Below are 21,189 nucleotides of genomic sequence, written 5' to 3' on the forward strand. Positions count from 1 at the left end.
AGAATAGGTCTCTAATATTTGCTCCTTTTTCCATCCCAGAATCCCAGCTACCGGCATTCTCCCTCTTTATATAAACCTTGTAAAATAAGAGAGAATAGCCATAAGTATTGTGACATAACGTGAAATAAGAGCCCATAATGTAATAAATATCGATATAAAAACATGATGCAAAATGGACGTATTAGAGGCGTTGCCGGTCTTTGGGCCTTTACCTCCGGCCTCCGGTGGGTGCAGTGGCCACAGAAGTTCAGGCCGATGATGCGCCCGCGGTACGACGGCGTGGCGGAGCTTGAGGAGTTCCTTTGGGTGTACATGCAGGCTATCTAGGCGGCAGGAGGCGATGACAAAGTCATGGCGAACTGGCTCCCTATGGCTCTCACGAGCATACCACGCTCCTGGCTGCTCAACCTGTTGGAGTCCTCGGTGGCCTCATGGGAGGAGATGCGCGGCCTGTTCGTCACGCGCTTCATGATGCCGGCACATCACGTGGTTGCATCCATCATCGGCGGGTCACGGGCCCCAGCTTCAAGCTGCCACGTCAATCAGGTGAGGGCCGCCCAGCCGTGGCCGGGGGCTCCTCCAGGCCAGGCGGCGCCTGAGACCGACATCACCTTCGACCCCAGATATCACCCTAGGACTACGATTGGCGTCGGCATGCTCCCCATGCTATGCACTCCCACCATCAACAATGTCGAGGATACCAGGACAATCATCGACGATGGCGCTGGCCTCAATGTCCTCTTCATGGAAGCCTTCGACCTGCTCCAAGTGCCTTACGACCAACTCGCCCCCACCAAGCCCTTCTCAGGGGTAGCCGACGGCTCCGCCGTTCCCCTATGGAAGATCCACCTCCCCGTCACCTTCGGCACGCGCTACAACAACTGCACCAAGCTCATCAAATTGTATGTAACCCGCATCAGCCTCCCGTACAATGCCACCCTAGGGTATCCGGCCATTGCCAAGTTCACGGCCACGATTCACCCGAGCTACAACGTCATCAAGATGCCTAGGAGCAGCGGCCTCCTCACTGTGGTGGGAGACACCAAGAATGCACTCCTGGCACTCAAGATCGCCTTCAAGGCTGCAGCAGCCGCGTGGCCAGACGCTGAGGATGCTCTAGAGGTGTCAGAGGCCATGTTCGCGAAGAAGTAGAAGGTGTTCTCCCAAGACTGAGCCGAGACGAAGCAATTGCCATGAACGACGGAGGATTAGGCCCCACCTTCACCATAGGCACTGGCCTCCCCCGGGGACAAGAAGAGGTGTTGTACAGTTTCCTCCGCACGAACAGGGATGTGTTTGCAAGGGAGGCAATGGATCTGATTAGCGTTCCGTGGGACGTCATCGAACACCACTTGATGGTGTGCCCCGACTCGTGCCCAGGTAGAGCAGAAGACTCGATGCAGGCTCAAGAGAAGCAGTCATTCATCGTCCAAGAGGTCTGCAAGCTATAGGAAGTCGGGTGTCATCCGGGAGGTGCAACACCCGGATTGGCTGGCCAACCCAGTCATCGTCCCCAAGAAGGGCGGAAAGGAGCGCATGTGCGTCAACTTTACAAGTCTCAATAAAGCTTTCCCTAAGGACCCTTAACTTTCCCTCTCCTGCGCATTAATCAAATCATTGTTTCGACTTCCGAGTGCGACCAGCTGTGCTTCTTGGACTCCTTCTAAGGATACCGTAATATCAAGATGGCGCTATAGGAAGTCAAGAAGATGACCTTCCTTTCCCCATGTGGGGTCTACTGCTACACCTGCATGCCCTTTGGACTGCGAAATGCTAGTGTGACCTTCTAGTGGTTGATGCACATCGCTCTGGGTCGGCAGCTTGGGAGGAACGTTGAAGCGTACGTCAACGACATAGTGATCAGGTCGCGGGAGGCAAGGACCCTGATTGAAGACTTGGAAGAAATGTTCGCCAACTTGCGCAAGGTAAACTTGCGGCTCAACCCGGAGAAATGCGTTTTTGGCATTCCATCCGGCAAGTTGCTGGGCTTCCTGGTGTCACACAGAGGGATCGAGGCCAACCCTGAGAAGGTCAAGGCAATAGAGAATATGAGTCCGCCGTAGACCCTCAAAGAGATGCAAAAGCTCGCGGGATGTGTGACATCGCTGGGGCATTTCATTTCCAAGTTGGGCGAGTGTGCTCTTCCATTCTTCAAGCTAATGAATAAGAAGGGCCCTTCCAAATGGACTCCAGAGGCTGACGCGACTTTCCAAGACCTCAAGCAGTACCTCACGAGCCCACCAGTGATGGTGGCGCCTCGTACTCTCGAGCCCTTGGTGCTCTACCTGGCTGCTATGCCCCACTCGGCTAGTGCAGCACTCGTCGCGGTCAGGGAAGAGCGCACAGGTGCGGGTGTCCGGCATAGCGCCCCATGTACAGCCGCACCAATGCCGCCTTAGGATGGCGCTCCTGAGGCCTCAGCTACTCCACCAAACTGTAAGGCTCCTGAGGCTTCCTCGTCCCGGGTGGAGTAGGACGCCATCGATACCTCCTCCCTCGTTGAGCACCCCATGTATTTCGTCAGCACAGTGTTGCGTGGCGCACGCGCGTGCTACCCGACGCTACAGAAGCTCCTGCTCGCTCCTTGTTGCCTCTAGGAAGCTGCGCCACTACTTCCAAGGCCACCCCATCAAATTCGTTTCCGTGGTCCCGCTGGAGAAGGTGCTCCGGAGCCCCAATGCCGAGGGAGGGTTGGTGAGTGCAACATCGAGCTCGTTCCAGCTAGAGTTCAACACCACCAGGGATATCAAGGGCGCAACCCTTGCTGACTTCATGGCGGAATGGATGGATGCCCCTGACTGGGGAATGGGTGAGGATCGGTCCCTCGCGCTGGGAGACGAGGCGCCCGATGGCTGCACTACTAGGGAAAACCTTATACATAGAATCTTAGTAGCAGCGCGATTCAGGGGTAGGCGCTACTGCTAATTAGTAGCAGCGAGGGAAAACAACAGGCGCTACTGCTACTGACTTGGCAGTAGCGCGGTTTTTCGGAACCACCCTGCTACTAAAGTTGATCGATAGTTCCCGCCAACCTACATTTAGCAGTAGCGCGGTCTATATAAGCACGTTGTTGATAAAGTAATAGCAATAGCGTGCTTTTTCCTATACGCGCTACTGCTAATTGTTACTTTTTTCAGAAACTGGCCACATGGCGGGACCCATCTAGCAGTAGCGCATGTGTAATAATCACGCTGCTGCTACGCTTATAGCAGTAGCGCGGTTTATGACCAGCGCTACTGCTAAGCCGCAACATATGCCACCTTTTTCCCTCCGCCTCCCCCTCCCCCATCCTCTCTTCCTCACTTTCCCCTACCTCCCACCTCCTCTCACCCTCACTTTGCTTCTTCCTCACTACTTCTCCCCCCATTACTCTCCTTCTTCTACCTACCTTTCTCTCTCTTTATTGCTCCTAGCTAACTTACACCACCTCCATTAATGCATCTCCTTTCTCTTTTTCCTCTCCCTCCACTAGATAGTTATCTCCTTCCCCAACTAGCTTGGTAGATCTACCCATTTAATGAAGCGAGCTATGTACCTCCCTAACTAGATCTAGCCATCTTAAGAAGTAAGCTTTTTCCACTTTTGATCATTCCCTAGGTGTGTGGTGAGACCGATCGACATCAACATCATCGTGCCCGATCTCGAGATAGGTGATTAAAAATTTGTGCTTTTGCAAGAATGGAAATATGTGTATGTGTGCGATATGACATAACCGCTTGATATGATGGAAATTGTGTGTGTGGCTTGAGTTGCTGCTGAATTGTGCTTGAGTTGCCTATGTTTTGCCGAAATGTCAATTTATTTCTGTTTTGGTGAATTTCGGGAAAACTCTATATGTCCTATTTTTAGGGAAGGTCATGCCAAATTTTTGTATGACTTTGATGCATGCATGCATTTTTATATTCAAATTGTTTATTACTACTGTGCAGGCATTCATGATGGTCAGTGGAACAATGGTGGACAGGTGGTTGCGGCCGGCGGTGTAGGACATGAAACAAAATAACCTGACAGAGATTTTATGTCCGTGTCGAAGATGCAAAGGAAAAGTTTGGCAATGTATGTGGTGTCGCTCAGACGCCCGACTGTGGTATTTCTTTTAAAGCCCTGTATGTGGTGTCGCTCAGACGCCCGACTGTGGTATTTCTTTTAAAGCCCTTTATGTGGTGTCACTCAGACGCCCGACTATGGCATTTCTTTTAAAGCCCTGTATGTGGTGTCGCTCAGACGCCCGACTGTGGCATTTCTTTTAAAGCCCTGTATGTGGTGTCGCTCAGACGCCCGACTGTGGCATTTCTTTTAAAGCCCTGTATGTGGTGTCGCTCAGACGCCCGACTGTGGCATTTCTTTTAAAGCCCTGTATGTGGTGTCGCTCAGACGCCCGACTGTGGCATTTCTCTTAAAGCCCTGTATGTGGTATCGCTCAGACGCCCGACTGTGGCATTTCTTTTAAAAGCCCTTTATGTGGTGTCGCTCAGACGCCCGACTGTGGCACGTTTATTATTTATTTCATAATTTTAATATTGCTATGTTATTGCATATTCATATTTAACATGCTCGTATGCATCAGAGTTTTATTTATCATTGGTGACTGACGTCATGTTCTTATAATATTTTCAGCACATCGCTGTCATATTATGCCTGTGTTCATAATGTTTGCGAGTACATTCGAAGTACTCACTGGCTTGTCCCTGGCTATTGTCTTGGCCAGATTTTCTTGCGCGGAGAGGAGCGACCAAGCGGACAGTCCCGGAACTTAAGCAACGGTGATAGCAGTCTCGCGAAGATAGGTGTTAACCTGGTCAGCTGTTCCTGTGGAAACATGGAGTCCCAGACATTGATGATCCACAAACCGCTTCCGCCATCAACCACTAGAAACCTTTTGTTGTACTCACAGGCCAGAATGGTCTTGTACTACATATTTTGTATTTTGCTTGGAATTTCTATATCAAGTTGGTGCCTCATCAGCTAACAGTTATCCTGGGGCTGGTGAGCACAAGGGCCATTTTCTGGGAATTAATACCCGAAGAATCGGTCCCCGCAACTGGACCGCTGAATATAGATGGGGGAAGGTGATGGAGATGTTGGTGAAGATGGCAGAGGTGTTGGTGTAGATCACGGTGATGATGATGGACTCCGGCAGCGCTCCGGCGCCACCGGAAGCAAGGGGTAGAGAGCCCCCTTCTTCTTCTTCTTCTTCCTTAACCTCCTCCCTAGATGGGAGAAGGGTTTCCCCTCTGGTCCTTGGCTCCCATGGTGTGGGAGGGGCGAGAGCCCCTCCGAGATTGGAGCTATCTCTCTGTTTCTACGTTCTCATATTCTACCCCTTCACCGTTTCTTTTATATCCGGAGATCCGTAACTCCGATTGGGGTGAATCTTTCGCCCAGATTTTTCTCGTAAAATTAGCTTTCTTGCGGCAAAAGAGGAGTGTCAACCACCTTATGGGTGGCTCACGAGAGTCCAGTGCACGCCCAGGGGGGCGCCCCCCTGTCTCGTGGCCACCCCGGACACCGTTTCGCGTTGATTATTCCTCCAGAAAATCCCAAATATTCCAAAATAATTCTCTGTCCATTTTATCCCATTTGGATTCCGTTTGATATTGGGTTTCTGCAAAACATCAAACATGCAACAGACAGGAACTGGCACTGGGCACTGGATCAATATGTTAGTCCCAAAAATAGTATAAAAGGTTGCCAAAAGTGTATGAAAGGTGAAGAATATTGGCATGGAACAATCAAAAATTATAGATATGACGGACACGTATCAGAGAGCATTGAACGACTTCTATCGGTATTTCGATTGTGATGCAAGGAACATCGTGCTCGGCGCGTGTACCGATGGCATGAATCCATTTGGCAACCAGAACACCAACCATAGCACATGGCCCGTGTTTGTATGGATGTACAACCTCCCCCTGGTTGTGCATGAAGTTGAAGTACATTCACATGAGCATGTTGATTCAAGGGCCAAAACAACCGGGAAATAATATTAATCTGTATTTGGGGCTACTTCAAGAGGGGTTAGACACGTTATGGAAAACACCGGCTAAGACACGGGACACCAGCTAAGGCGAGTATTTCTAGATGAGAGTCGTGCTGATCACGATGGTGCACGACTATCTCGGTTACAGATATGTCGCAGGCCAGGTGTGCCATGGATATCGCGGATGCACGCGGTGCATGGATGATACGACGTCTCAGCAGCTAACGTCAAGTAAAGAGGGCGGGTCTGGGAAAATCGTGTACATGGGGCATCGAAGATGGCTCGAGAGGGACGACCCATGGAGAAACCGTGGAGATCTAGTCAATGGTCACGCTCAGCAGCGAGGACCTCCACATAAGCGGAGCGGTGCCAAAATCGATGAGCTCTTGAAAAACTAGGAATAGTGCCCCGCGCCGGGAAAGACGATGAAAAAGGCACCGGAGCCGCTGCTGAAGGTATGGAAGACGAGGTGTGTGTTCTAGGACTTGGAGTACTGGCACAAACTCAACATACCTAATTGCCTCGATGAAATGCATATATGTAAGCATGTCCTTGAGATCTTGCTCGTGACACTGATGAACATGCCAGATAAGACCAAGGATGGGCCGAAGGCAAGAAAAGACCTGCAAGATTTGGAAATCTGGGAAGATCTGCACATGCCGCACTTAAAAAGTCAGACGAGACAGAGACGAAGACAGAGGCACGGGAGAAGATGGGCAAAAATGTAAAGGAAGAGGATTATTGCCCCCCTTCTTGCTTCACGTTAAGTCAGGTTGAGATCGATCAATTCTTTAAGTGCCTTACCGGAGTCAAAGCTAGTTCCGGTTAGTGTGGCAAGATAAGCAAATATCTAGACACGAACAAGAAAAGGTTCAATGGGATGAAGTCCCATTACCATTGTGTGATGAGGACGCAAATACTACCTTTTGCCCTTATTGGGATAATGGACAAGCACGTCTGTGACACACTTATTGGTCTCTGCAACTTTTTTGATGTTATCTCTCGAAAATCAATCAGTGTGAAGCAGCTCTGAAGGCTACATGAAGAGATCATTGTGATACTGAATGAGCTTGAGATGTACTTCCCGCCCGCGTTCTTTGACATCACGGTGCATCTGTGTGTCCATATTTTGGATGACATGATAGACCTGGGGCCATCATTCCTGCACAACATGATGCCATTTGAGAGGATGAATGGGATCATCAAAGGATTCGTTCATAACATGTCCCATCCGGATGGAAGCATCATCCAGGGCTATCTGACACAAGATTGCCTCTCTTTCTACGACAATTTTCTATATGGCGTGAACCAGCCGCCAGGTGTTGGTGTTGGTTTGCCCGTTAACAAGCACGATGGGAGGCTTGAAGGAGAAGGTCACTCCAACGGTCACAGGGAACTGGACGCGGCATACTCAGATCGACGCATCGACTTTGACAAAGTAAACATGGTAGTGGTACAACACCTAGACGAGGTAGATCCTTTTGTGGCACTGCACAAAGAAATTATCGCAAAGTATCGTGACCGAGGGGTATGCAGGACGGACGCCGAAGTTACTAGAGAGCACAACTCCACTTTCCTGCATTGGTTCAAAGATCATATTATTGCTAATCCCCCGGAGAGGGCTCTAAGGACGGAGGGCTTATGTACACCTTAGCAAATGGCCCCTCGCCCAACCTCGTCAACAATCAGGCATACGATATTAACAGATACACGTTCTACACGGAGGCCAAAGATATGGATAGTGATGATCATAACTCAGGGGTGACGATGGAGTGCATGACCAGCAGTGACAACGACGCAACTGAGAGATTTTACGGAAGGGTCGAGGAGATCTGGGAGCTTGACTACTCTGAACTGCATAACGCGATGATGTTTCGTGTCAGATGGGCTAATAATGTCCAAGAGAAAACCGTTTTTTCACTACCATGACTATACCCGACGCCAAGAGAGCTATCGTGAATGCTATCGCAAAAAACAATCCATGGGTACATGCCAAGCACGTGACACAATGATTCTTCATAACTGACTCGTTCAATCCCAGCCGTGTTGTCGTGAGGAGAGGCAAAAGGAACATCATTGGAATGGATGGACTCGTGAATGAGGAAGACTACCATTAGTACGGCAACCCAATGAGGGAAGACGACAATGACAATGAAGTATATGTCAAAAGAAGAATCAATACTACATTAACTAAGAAAGATCGTACTCCATGGAAAAGGAAAAGTCACAATGAGGGGCTCAATTACTCTTCAAAGAACAAGAAGGGAAAGAAGCTCACTAAAAAATGAAAACGTCAACAATGATGAACCACACGTTATCGGTCAAATGATGTAATATATATGTTCCCATTTTGTGCACACACTTGGCCATTATGCATTGGTCAAATGATGTAATATATATGTTCCCATTTTGTATACATACTTAACCGTCAAATGATGCAATATATATCGCCTTAGTTATGTACATCGTATCACCTTCCCTTCGTTCATAGCTCTCGGAAAAAGAAAAAGAAAATAAAAGAAAAGGGAGAGAAAATAAAGGAAAATAAAATAGAAGAAACAAACAGGAAGACTGCTACATGTAATAGCAGTAGCGATTTTTACAGGAAAACGCTATCGCTATCTGTAGTAGCAGTAGCACTTTCTGAAATAAACGCTATAGCTATCTAAAATAGCAATAGTGCATTCTTGGCAAAAGCGCTATAGCTAACTTAGCTATAGCACGTTTGCCGGAACGCGCTGCTGCTATCTCAAAATAACCCCCAAAATCCTCACTCCCTCTACTTCTTCCTGCTTCTGCTCTTCCCCGAAATCCCCCTCTCTCTTCTCCCGTCGCCGCCGGAGCCTTCTACCCGGGCGCTCGGCCCCGTCCCGGTGCTTGCCCCCAACCCCGGCGCTCGCCCCCGTTCCCGTGCTCGCCCCCAACCCCGCGCTCGCCCCCGTCTCACCCGACCCCTCGCTCTCCCCCTTCTCCCCCGACCCCAGCGACCCCCGACCCCGCCTTGCCTCACTGTCGCGCCGTCTCCCATGACCCCATCTCTCTCTCTGCCCTCTGTAAGCCCTCTTCCCTCCCCTCTTCTCTGCTATTTAGTGCGAACTAGTATGAAATAATATGAATCCTAGGCTATTTTTTAGTGTAACAAAAAATAGAATTGATTATATAGGTTTCTTGCATGTTTTAGTTAAAGCAATTGTTGTTATTTATATTTTATAGTGCTAGTTAGTTAATTAGAATTAGTATGAAACCTAGGACAGATTAGTTAAAACAATTGTTGCTATTTAATTTTTTTAGTTAAAGCGATTTTTGCAATTTAAAAAACAGAATTTGAAGTGGACAGATTATTTCTATATTTTAAAAAAACATGACTTCTTGCATTTATATTTTTCTTCAAGTTCTATATTTTTCTTCCTTTTATATGCGAATTTGAAGTGGACATGTGATATGTGGACATGCGATATGTGGACATGTGATTTGGACATGTCATATTTGGAATTTGTACATGTCATTTGGACATGTGATGTGCAGGGCAAATGATCCGAGTGGCCTTTGTTTCGCCGGCATGTTGATTCATTTCCATTCCAGTGAATTTCAAGCACTCAATATGTGCACTTTTTTTAGCAAAGGTCATGCTAAAATTTTCCGTGCATCTTGGCATGACTTGTGCTAGAAAGTAGGCATACCGAGTGCCCGGAGTTGCTAGAACGGCATTCAGGCAAACATAGATCTTTTTTATGTCACTTCTCATTTTTTTATAGTTTTAGAATTAAACGAGGAGACTTAATCATGGGAAACATGTCGAACAATGAAGAAACCGGGCCTTCTGACCAAGATGCAGACGAGATGGATTATGAGGGTGAACAAGAGTACCTCGACTATTTAACTGCTAAGCAAAGTCAAGGGTTGCAAGTCGTCCTTGATGATGGTACTGAGGCTGACATCGACACCCGACGGCAACGGCACCGATGGCGGCGCCGAGACTAGCAGGGAAGGTACCGGCGAGGTACGTACCTGTGGGGAAGATACCGGCGCCGATACCGGAGAGAAGAAGCAGAAGAAGCAGAGGATACGAAAACCTAACAAACTTGGCATCGGACGACTGGTGATCACAAAGATGGCACCTGACAAGTTTGAGCCATTAGAGCGAAAAGAACCTCACAAGTGCTATGGGAGCCAAGTAGGATGCATCCTACGAGAATGCGCGAGCATAAAGGACGATGACTTAAGGAGTAAAGAACATTTGAGGTAGTTGCTCCTGACAAAGTTGCACAAGAGATTCAAGTTCCCGACCGGGATGATAGCATAGAGCAACCGTGGGATGATCCGAAGATGAAAAACATTAACAATCACGCCATGGGCATGTTCAGCAATGATTTGGCCTCTTGGAAATGGAGGGTGAAACGAGCTATTGAGGCTGAGGAGCCCCTAACCTTGATTCTAGAGGAAAATCTGACACTTACGGAAGAGGAGTTCGAAAAGTTCAAGGACACTTGTGCTACAGAGGCAGCCAATGCTAAGGCTGTGAAATTTAAGAGCCTTCAGCAAAGGAACATGGGGAAGCATCGCCTCGGAAGTCATGGCTACCTTGGCAAAAGGCCCATATGGGATAAGGAGGATGCAGAACATCAAGCCGCGGGTCTCTCAGACCATTTCGCGAAGTTCACCAACCCTTTGGAGCGTGACTTTATCAAGGCCCGCTACAAGTGGGACAAGAAAAAGAAGCTTTTTTTACATGGACGAGATCACAAGGAGATTGATTAGATTAGTGGTAATTATTCTTTTACCACCTTACATTTTGCTCCGGATCAAGTCGACTACACAGTCGTAAACGATTCACGTTCCTTCTACAAGAGAAGCAACACCAGCTTGAAGCCGAAAGCCCTACTTCGCCGATGTGGCCCAAGTGGGACACCCTCTCAACCGGGCCTTGAACGAACTTAAGGGACTTCCTTTGGGCCAGCGGCCGATATATGGACGTGCGCACGGTGCCGGAGACGGCGCCACGTGGAAGGTGTTTTACAACGAGGGCCCAAAGACTAAGAAGCAGAAAAATAAGTTTAGTCGGGTGGACATCGATGAGAAGGTGAAGCTTGTGGTCTAGAAAAAAGCAGTTGAGGACGCGCAAAAAGCAGCCGAGAAGAAACATGATTTGCTAAAGCAGGCAGTAGATGCAGCCGTAAATGCCTAGAGAAATGATTTCGCTACTAACTTGGTCCCGACTATCATCAACTGGACGGAGGAAAATCCAGACAAGACGGTACATGATTTCCCCATGCCCAGTTTCGTCGGGAGAAACTCGTGAAAAACACCACCGCACCATCATCTGCTCACGCAACTGGGCCTCCTCTCGCACCCGCACTCGCACCTTCTCATAGCATCCCATCCTCAGTCTTTGGCGCGCTAGGCGGGCCTTCGTCTTTGGCTGAGCTCGACGCCCTCATGGTAATTACATGTCACACCAACATATATATCTAGAATATTCCATTTTTGTTTCATTTCGGATGTTTTACGCCACAGACATGTGTTTGCAGGCTGACGAAACCCCGTGCAGCATACTCTACTTGATCAAAGGCCAGAAGGTGGATGTGGGAAAGGGGGTGATAATGAACCCCTTGAAACTCATGTTCCACAACCATCCGATGCCCGCTGGGCACTTCAGGGTTAACTTGTCCAGTGTGAAAATTGGGGCACGAGGATTTGCCTCCTCTAGTACTGCTTGGGGGAGAGGATGACGAGACCCCACTGCAGATTGGAAGTTGTAAGGGTTGGGTGCTGCTATGGCTGAAGTATCTTCTTTGTCTGGAGCCGGCTGAGAGCACACCAATAACCACATATCAAAAAGCATGTATGGAGACCACCACCCCACCTACGCAATTACCAGCTCCTGTAGTGCCGGGTGAGAGCGGCGGACGATGTATGAAGAGGGCCCAATAGCGGCTGATGTAATCGGCCCCGTAGAACAAAGAATGGATGATGAGATGGAGGAGATGGAGGACCCAATGGGTTTCCTCAATACAGGCACCTATGAAGGTGACTTAGATATGATGAGTCAGCCATATGATGAATCGGGCTATCAGCATGCTGATGAGGATATGGATGATTTGCTCGGGCAGGAACGTCCTAGTAGGGATTGCAAGAAGTCTCTGTTCATGAAATCCTCACAGGACACGCCTGAAGATGCCGCCTCAACACAAGCTCAACTAGCCAGGGGTCATACAGTGCTTAGCCCGACAACACTGGCACAGGGGTTAAGGAAGGGTCTGGAAGGTGTGCCCAAGAAAAAGGAGAGGAAGAGATCGGGGAAGATAGACTCAGCTACCTGCAAACAAGCCAGAGAACATAGCAGCGCTATGGTGGATTCTGAAGAGGTACCCGTCAAAGGTGCGGCCATGTTCCATGTCACGGGCGAGCCGATGCTATCGCCGAAACTGCTGGAGGCACTATCAGGGGATCTCAGGAGACTCCACGACCATGTGTTGTCGACTGAGAAAAGCCTACTAGCCTCGAAGGATCCAGGATATCCGACATACGCAGCTCGTGTGCCTAAGGGGAAGTGCTACATCGACACGCGACCCACGGAGGTGTTCTTCTTGTGGTTTGACCATATCTTCGAGATGTTTCTGACAAGGCGGCTCGATTTTACAATCGTCCGCCTTTTTGCGCTACATATGAGATCCGTCATGAATAGAGAAGAAGTCATGCAAATCTGTGTGGCGGATCCGTACTACATGCATGAGTCCTTCTTGAGTCTCGATGACTCTGAGCTGAAACTGCTAGGGAGTACTTCCAAAACGTCATGGTACCGAATAAGGACCAGGAAATTGTCCTCCTGCCTTATCATCCAAAGTAAGTCATTTTCGGACAACCCTTTCATACATATCAATCATTCATTCTCGCTCATATGGAGAATAATTTGAGGTGTCTTTTTCCCCGCAGCAACGGGCGCCCCGTCCTTATCGTTCTTTACCCGCGAGTCTCCCACGCCGTGTATTTGGAGCCTACCAGAAACTACGAGAAGAAGGACCACACCCACATAATGAATTTTCTAGATGATGCTCTCCAAGGCTTCAGCTTTAGGGGTGGCCACATGCAGATCAGAAAACAAAGGACCAAGAAGATGGGTTTCGCGCATAAAACTAACTTCTGCTGCATCCATGTCCCACAACAAAGCAACAAAGATGGATCCTACATCCTCCATCTCATGATTGAGTTCAACATGGATCACCAAAAGCTTCACATCACAAACATAAGTGATGATCATATCCACAAGTGGGTAGAATCTCATGGAGAAGCGGATTATAAACTTAGAGATGATGTCTTTCGCATCCAAAGGGACATTGCGACGACCATCAAGAAAGAAGTCATCGATGAGAAGGGGATATTCCACGACTGCCCTATATTGCGAGCTGACATCCGAAGTCGCATAGGCATGCAACATCATGACCTCACGCCGTTTAAGAAGCTAGGGTCCATCCTCGATGATATGGAAGGATGGAACTTCTAGTGATTTACGATGCCGATGATGATGATATGTGTCGGTTGAACTTGCATACTTTCTGTAGCGATGAAACTTTGTGATGTCCACGATCCCTGCGGAACTTGCGTAATGCTACTTTGTTAGTTTGGGTACGATGACCTACGTACCTCTAGTTAATTAGTTTGCATATTCTATGTTGCATCCAGTTGCTAACCCTTTCTTTTTCGTGTTGCTCTAGTATATTTTCTTGCATATGATTGTACATTCTCTTGATGAAGGTGCATCTCTAATAGGTACCTAGATTCTTGATCGAGAGGTGGCAGTGCTATGTCATGTACAAAGGGAAGGTTCCGGGGGTGTACAATGAGTGGTCTGAGTGTCAGGGGCAAGTGAATGGGGTCTCGGGTGCTAGCTATAAAGGCTTCAAAAGAAGACAAGAAGCAGAAGCTAGTTACTTGAGGTTCACACTAGCGCGAGAGAGGACTCGTAACCGCTGCCTCATGTACTGCATAGTTCCGCTCTCACTCATAGTGATAGCTATTCTCGCGTATATAATTGTTTAGATGGACAGCGATGTAGTTGCAAGTATTATAGACTTGTATCGCTATTTTGGAAATGATGATGAGAGACCACTTCCTCTTGGATGATTATTATGATGATGACCAGCTTGTATCACTATGTATATGCTATGATTACATTTGTATGTGTATGATATGCTAGAGATTATTGTATAAAGCCCAAAAAAAATTCAGAAGCACAAAATGTGGAGCAGGAAAAAAATAAAAACTAATAACAGTACAGTGGGGTATGGCATTAGCAGCAACAAGCTCTTAGCAGCAGCGCTCTTCTCATAAGGGCGCTGCAGCTATTATTAGCAGCGCCCATTTTAGACAAACGCTACTGCTATCCCTAGTTAGGAGTAGCGCTGTTCAGACTGCCCTACTGATAAGGATTAGCTGTAGCGCCGTATCAGTAGCGTGCCCACCCACGCTACTAATAAGCATATAACACGCGCTATTGCTAGGCTTTTCCCCCCTGGCCCTCAGGCTCGCCTTCAAGGTGGCAGCAGCCACGCGGTCAGACACTGAAGATGCTCCAGAGGTGTCGGAGGCCATGCCCGTGAAGAAGAAGTTGTTCTCCCAAGACCGAGCCGAGACGAAGCAATTGTCGTGAACGACAGAGGACCAGGCCCCACCTTCACCATAGGAAGTGGCCCCCCCCCTGGGACAAGAAGAGGCATTGGTCAGTTTCCTCCGCACGGACAGGGATGTGTTTGCATGGGAGGCAATGGATCTGATCAGCATTCCACACGATGTCATCAAACACCACTTGATGGTGTGCCCCGACGCGCACCCGGTGAAGCAGAAGGCCCGACACAGGCTCAGGAGAAGTAGGCATTCATCATCCAAGAGGTCCGCAAGCTACAGGAAGTTGGGCGTCATCCGGGAGGTCTGGCACCCGGATTGGCTGGCCAACCCAGTCATCTTCCCCAAGAAGGGCGGAAAGGAGCGCATGTGCGTCGACTTCACAAGTCTCAATAATGCTTTCCCTAAGGACCCTTAACTTTCCCTCTCTCGTGCATCAATCAAATCATTGATTCGACTGCTGAGTGTGACCTGTTGTGCTTCTTGGATGCCTTCTAAGGATGCCATCAGATCAAGATGGCATTGTAGGACGTCGAGAAGACGACCTTCCATTCCACATGTGTGTTGTACTGCTAGATCTGCATGCCCTTTGGACTGCAAAATGCTAGTGCGACCTTCCTGTGGTTGATGCAAATCACTTTGGGTCGGCATCTTGGGAGGAACGCCGAAGCGTACGTCAACGACATAGTGGTTAAGTCGTGGGAGGCAAGGACCCTGATTGAAGACTTGGAAGAAATGTTCGCCAACTTGCGCAAGGTAAACTTGCGGCTCAACACGGAGAGATGCGTGTTCGGCGTTCCAGACGGCAAGTTGCTGGGCTTCCTGGTGTCACACAGAGGGATCGAGGCCAACCCCGAGATGGTCAAGGCAATAGAGAAGACGAGTCCACCACAGACCCTCAAAGAGATGAAAAAGCTCGTGGGATGTGTGACATCGCTGGGGCGTTTCATTTCTAAGTTGGGCGAGCGTGCTCTCCCATTCTTCAAGCTAATGAAAAAGAAGGGCCCTTTCGAATGGACTCCACAGGCTGACGCGACTTTCCAAGACCTCAAGCAGTACCTCACCAGCCCACCAGTGATGGTGGCTCCTCGTCCTCTTGAGCCCTTGGTGCTCTACCTAGCCACTACTCCCCACTCGGCTAGCGCAACGCTCGTGGCGGTCAGGGAAAATGCACAGGTGCGGGTGCGCGGCATAGCGCCCCGCGTACAGCCGCGCCATCACTGCCTCAGGATGGCACTCCTCAGGCCTCAGCTACTCCACCAGACGGTAAGGCTCCTGAGGCTTCCTCGTCACAAGTGGAGCAGGACGCCATCGACACCTCCTCCCTCATCGAGCACCCCATGTATTTCGTCAGCACAGTGTTGCATGGCGCATGCGCGTGCTACCCCAAGCCGCAGAAGCTCCTGCTCGCGCTCCTTATTGCCTCTAATAAGCTACACCACTACTTCCTGGGTCACCCCATCAAAGTCATCTCCATGTACGCATTGGAGAAGGTGCTCCAGAGCCCCAATGTCGCGGGAAGGGTTGCTGAGTGGAACAACGAGCCACAAACGTTCTAGCTAGAGTTCGGCACCACCAGCGCCATCAAGGGCGCAACCCTCGCTGACTTCATGGTGGAATGGATGCATACCCCTAGTAGGGGAATGGGCGAGGATCGGTCCGTCGCGCCTGAAGACTAGGCACCCGATGGCTGCACTACCAGGGAAAACCTTATACACAGAATCTTAGCAGCAACGCGGTTCAGGGTTAGGCGCTACTGCTAATTAGCAGCAACGAGGGAAAACAACAGGCGCTACAGCTACTGACTTAGCAGTAGCGCGGTTTGTTGGAACCACGCTGCTACTAAAGTTGACTGACAGTTCTTGCCAACTTTGATTTAGCAGTAGCGTGGTCTATATAAGCGTGCTGTTGATAAATTAATAGCAATAGCGTGCTTTTTCGTGTACGCGCTACTGCTAATTGTTGCTTTTAAAGTGGCCACATGGCGGGACCCACATAGCAGTAGCGTGTGTGTAATAAGCGCGCTGCTGCTATGCTTATAGTAGTAGCGCAGTTTATGACCAGTGCTTCTGCTAAGCCGCAGCATATGCCACCTTTTCCCCTCCCCCTCCCCCTCCCCCTCCCCCATCCTCTCTTCCTCAATTTCCACTACCTCCCACCTCCTCCCTCCCTCACTTTGCTTCTTCCTCACTACTTCTCCCCCCATTACTCTCCTTCTTCTACCTACCTTTCTCTCTCTTTATTGCTCCTAGTTAACTTAGACCACCTCCATTAATGCATCTCCTTTCTCTTTTTCCTCTCCCTCCACTAGATAGTCATCTCCTTCCCCAGCTAGTTTCGTAGATCTACCCATTTAATGAAGTGAGCTATGTACCTCCCTAACTAGATCTAGCCATCTCAAGAAGTAAGCTTTGTTCACTTTTGATCATTCCCTAGGTGTGTGGTGACACCGATCGACATCATCATCACCATGCTCGATCTCGAGATAGGTGATTAAAAATTTGTGCTTTTGCAAGAATGGAAATATGTGTATGTGTGTGATATGATATAATTGCGTGATATGATGGAAATTGTGTGTGTGGCTTGATTTGCCGCCGAATTGTGCTTGAGTTACCTATGTTTTGTCGAAATGTTGATTTATTTCTGTTTCGGTGAATTTCGGGCAAACTCTATATGTCCTATTTTTAGGGAAGGTCTTGTCGAATTTTTGTATGACTTTGATGCATGCATGCATTTTTATAATCAAATTTTTTATTATTACCATGCAGGCGTTCATGATGGTCAGTGGAACGATGGTCGATAGGTGGTTGCGGTCGGCGGTGCAGGAATTAAAGAAAATAACCTGAGAGAGGTTTAAGTCCGTGTCGAAGATGCAAAGGAAAAGTTTGGCCTCAGGGTCATGGTGGCAATGGGGTTCAAGCATCTTACCATCAAAGGCGACTCGCAACTCCTCCTTAACTTCTCCAACAAGGAATATAAGCATAGGGACGAGCACATGGAGGCATACCTGGAAGAGGTATGCAAGATTGAAAAATACTTCTTGGGCTTGGAATTGCAGCACATCCCACGCGACACGAACAAGGAGGCGGCTACATCGCCAATAGGGCATCCCGATGCGAGCCCCAGAAGCCTGGTGTCTTTGAGGAGCGAATCTTCAAGCCATCGACACCTCCCCATCCCCCCCCCCCTGCTGCAGGCCCTGCGCTGCTTCGGGAGGAGCCTCCCCTAGCCCCTTTCACAGGCGCCCCAGCCTGTGGTCCGACCTCAGGTGCCCGCCTGCTCCTAGCACTCAAACCTTAGGAGGGGTGCTGGACCGAAGAGTCCAAGGCATACCTACTCTGAGGCACCCTGTCGGAGAAGGAGGAAGATGCAGAATGCGTGGCCCATCAGCCACTGCTTACTGCTTGCAGGACGGCGAGATCTACCGAAGGTGCCCAAATGATGTCTATGATGAATATCCAAGGAGCAAGGGCGTGATTTGTTGGCTGAGATCCATGGCAGGGATTGTGGGCACCATTCTTCATCACGCACCCTCGTGGGCAAGATGTTCCACAGCGGGTTCTACTGGCCCACGACACCCAACGACGCCACTGAGCTGGTGCAATCCTGTGAGGCATGCCAGTTCCATGCCAAACAGATCCACCAACCCACCCAGGGCTGTTGGATTTTGGGTTCCGCAAACCCTTGAGAGGTTCGAATTTTGTGGTGCATGTGGAGATCTCAACCTGCCCAACCTGCCTACTCGCTAATCTCACGGTCTGTCATGTCGAGCTCGAAGGGAAAGGAAGACACGACAGTTTACCCAGGTTCGGGCCACCTTGCGGTGTAACATCATCTCCAGCCGTTGGCCCCCCAGGAGGCATAAAAATTGCCGCCTGGAGGTGAGCCGGCGGCAAAATCGGCTCTGGGGGAAGTTGGGCACCCAGCCGTCACCCCCCAGGTCGCCCCCAGGCGCCGATTTTTGCCCATTATTTGGCCCACTTTCATCGAAAAGCGGCTCGATATCTACGTCAATCGGCCCATATTCGGCTCGGTTCGGCGTGTTTCGACGTGAATTCTCCATATATAATTCATCAAATAGTTCATCATGTAGTTCGGCGTGGTTCAGCGTGTTTCGGCGTGTTTTTACCTCCATAGTTCATCACAGAAAATCAATAGAAATCAAATAGTTCAACAAATAGTTCAACAACAAATAGTTCAATACAAATTATGTAGTTCAACAAATAAAAACTCATATTTCATCACACGTCGTTCCTGGTGTCGCACTTGAGCCTCCATAGGTGCTCCACCAGATTGTGTTGCAGTTGTTGATGCACCTGTGGGTGTTAGATCTGCTGATGCATATTGAGGTAGGCAGTCTAGGTTGCAAGTAGCTGGTGGTCAACTTGGGCAAGACGACCCTACATGTAATATGGTTCTGCGTCAAACATTGGCTCTTCTTTCACGATCTTAATGATCATGTTGTGCAAGATGACACAGCAAGTCATGATCTCCCACATTTGATCTTTCGACCAGGTCTGAGCAGGGTACCGGACAACAGCAAATCGAGATTGGAGCACACCAAATGCCCGCTCGACATCCTTCCTGCAAGCCTCCTGAACCTTCGCAAAGAAGGCATTCTTGCCTCCTGGCACGGGGTTTGAGATATTCTTCACAAATGTCGACCCTCTCGGATAGATGCCATCAGCTAGGTAGTACCCCTTGTTGTACTGCCGCCCATTGACCTTGAAGTTCATCGGAGGAGAATGACCTTCAACAAGCTTGGCAAAGATAGGGGAGCACTGCAGGACATTGATGTCATTGTGACTTCCTGGCATCCCAAAGAAAGAGTGCCAAATCTAGAGATCCTGTGTGGCCATTGCCTCAAGTACCACACTGCAACCGCCTTTGTACAACCCCTGCCAAGCAAATAGATAGTTGTTCTGTTTCCCATGCATGCAGTCGATGCTTCCAAGCATCCCAGGAAATCATCTTGCTGCATTCTATGCTAGGATCCGAGCAGTGTCTTCCGCATTGGGTGTTCGCAAGTATTGCGGTCCAAACACTGCCACCACTGCCCTGCAGAACTTGTAGAAACACTCAATGGTGGTGGACTCGGCCATGCGCCCATAGTCGTTGAGTGAATCACCGAGAGCTCCATATGCAAGCATCCTCATAGCTGTCATGCACTTTTGGATTGAGGTGAATCCATGTTTGCTGGTGCAATCCTTCTTGCACTTGAAGTAGATATCGAACTCTCGGATGGAATTCACAATCTTGAGGAAAATCTTTCGGCTCATCCGATAATGGCGCCCGAATGTTTTCTCGCCGTGCAATGGAGCGTCGGAGAAGTAGTCGGAGTAGAGCATGCAGTAGCCTTCCAGATGATGCCGGTTCTTTGCTTTCGCCTGCCACGGCGTCGAGCCACCTCGCCGCTGCTTTTCACGGCTCGCGAGCAGGCCGGCAAGGGCAGTGAGCACCATGAGATGCTCCTACTACTGGACGTTGGCTTCAGCTTCCTCCTCTAGCAACGCCACGAGCGCTTCCTCGTTGTCCGAGTCCATCGTCGGGCAAGGCAGACAAATCACCGAACACCTTGCGAGCGAGGTGGCGCACACCCGCTAGTGTACAGCCCCTGGGCGGCCGGAACGCAGGAAAAGTTGACCGGACGGCGGTGGAGAGGCTGCCTAGGCGAAACCTCTTCTCTTTTTTGGTGGGGAATGGCCTATCTAGCTGTGGTGGGTGGTGGACAGTGCCGGGATCGGCAGGGTGGTGGCCAAGCGCGATGGGGGAGGGGGTCAGAGGCAAATCTGGACGGCCAGCTTGACTTTTTGCCTGGCAGTGTGGCCCCAGGTGCACTTTTCCGTTGCACCGGAGCCCCCGAGCACCCCATAGTGCACCGGGTTCGGCCTGCGATCACCGGGCCCAAAACGGGCCGAGCTGACGGAATTCGGTGTCTTGGGGGCGTGACTGGGGCATTTTTTTTGGCGACGGTGCAGAAAAATTGCCTAGGGAGGGCCTGTTAGGGGCGCGGTTGGAGATGCTCTAACACCTGACTCCTGCTTTGTGGTGGATTTGCCTCGAGGGGTAGAGGAAGAACTAGTACAGTGGGGAAGTGCCTCAGGAGGCGTGTTCTTGAGCTCAAATGAGGTGGTGAGGTGGTGAGGGTGGAATGGATCCAATCCCCCCTCCATGGTGGTGGCTAGGTCCTATTTATAGTGGCCTTGGTCCTCTTCCCAAATGTCGGTGGGAAGGGATCCCACAATGGCCAAATTTGAAGGGAGACTAAAAGTACGTCCTATCATGACTAAAGTCGTCTTTGCCTGCAAAAGCCACTAGTCGTGACGCTGCGGTGGGCTCGGCGATGACTTCCATCCTGTCGTCCTGGTGGTCTTGGTCTTGTTGTGCCAGAATGAAAACCTTCGGTTGATTCCTTGGGACTCCGCGTCTGCTGCTTGCCTCCTTTGCATCGAAGGGGAAACTGGTACTCTGCGTCTGCTGGCGCCCGCCTGGCGCCCACCTGTCCTTTGTCGTCATGGCTCACGTCAGCCGAACCTCGCGAGGTGCACCTTGCATAGAAATCTCTGCTCCTCGGGAGCCATCCTGAGTTG

Source organism: Triticum aestivum, chromosome 4B (genome assembly GCF_018294505.1).
Source record: "Triticum aestivum cultivar Chinese Spring chromosome 4B, IWGSC CS RefSeq v2.1, whole genome shotgun sequence".
NCBI lineage: Eukaryota > Viridiplantae > Streptophyta > Magnoliopsida > Poales > Poaceae > Triticum > Triticum aestivum.